This window comes from Passer montanus, unplaced genomic scaffold, assembly GCF_014805655.1.
Source record: "Passer montanus isolate IOZ18808 unplaced genomic scaffold, ASM1480565v1 scaffold57, whole genome shotgun sequence".
Classification (NCBI taxonomy): Eukaryota; Metazoa; Chordata; class Aves; order Passeriformes; family Passeridae; genus Passer; species Passer montanus.
The window spans coordinates 3961869-3963272 of record NW_024370705.1 but is presented as its reverse complement, the minus strand read 5'-3'; positions in this window follow the sequence as shown (position 1 = coordinate 3963272).

The window sequence follows — 1404 nt, the reverse complement described above, 5'->3', positions numbered from 1 at the left end:
TCCAGAGCAGCCTGAGTCAGAGCCTGAGACGAGAGACACGCAGCTCTTCAGAATGCAGTTTATTGTACCCAAGATGTGACAGCAGCCCAGGGTCACGGGTGACAGAGCCACACCTACAGCTGCCAGCCACAGCTATAGGCAAGCCTGAAGACACTTTAATTTTGGTTACAATGCATTATATATTTTTCTTCACTGTGCATTTAATACATAACAAGCAATCAATACCTTCACTGTTACCTACAGCCTATCATCATGCTGTCATTACCATATTATGGTCAATACTATCCAATCACAAGAGTCAGTATGTTACAGTTATTTTTCAGTTTTCTTGCAGTGGAAAATTCTTAGATCTTTTTTCTACTTGCCACATCAACATATCTTGTTAGCCTGTGCTATCTTTCTGCTTGGTAAAAAGATCTTTTTGTTTGTGGTCAGCTTATCCTTTGCTCTAAGTCATAAAATCTCTTTCCAACTTGACATAACCTTGGCTTTCTTAGCTGCCCAGTAAGGCTGGCTGAGCAATCCTCAATTCATACATCTATTATTCTTCTATATCAAAAAATTGCTTCCATCTCTATTTTATTCTCAGTTCTACATTCAGAGATCTTTCTGCCAAGCACACACGTGAGACTTTCCTGTCAAACTTTCATCCTTCCCAACGAGTCTGTCCCTGTGCCGTGTGTGCCACCAGCCAGCTGTCCCCAGAGGAGCTCCCTGGGCTGAGCTGGAGCAGAGCTCTGTGCTGAGCATCCTTTCCCCGGCCAGGCAGCTTCCCACAGCCCCCAGCAGCAAATCCCGGGAGCAGAGTCCCCACTGCCGGCTGTATCCATTTGTGTGAGGTCCCACCGAGTGTGTTTTGCATAATTTGTTTCCCAGAATGAAGTGTTTTACAAGCGCGGCGTTTAATCACCTTCCAGAAAGAGGATGGAAAAATCACGCCGTGCCTGGGGCTGGAGAGGAATCCCGAGGAGGGACCGTGGGCTCAGCCCGCCTGTGAGCAGGGCTGCAGAGCCCAGAGCGTGGGCTGGCAGGGAGCCTGGGGCCGGACAGGAGAGATGGAAACGCCAGACACAGAGATTCCTGCGAGGAGCCAAGCGCCAGCATCCTGCCCTGGAGCTGGAGCTGCTCCCCAGCCCGCCGTGCCTGCCCTGCCAGGAGGAGGAGGAGGAGGAGAGGTGGGTGCTGTGCCCCATCACAGCTCTTCCCCGGGGCCTTGGCACTCCTCCACCTCTCTTCTGGGTGAAAACACCCCAAAACCTGGCAACTCCAGTATCGTCCAGCTGAGCGTGTGCATTTCTGGCAACAAGGGCAACCCAAGCAAGGCTGACAGCACCTGAGCCAGGGAACAACTTCTGGTTCCTGCACAGAACCTGGCCCTTCCTCCAGGCAGAGTACATCTATTTT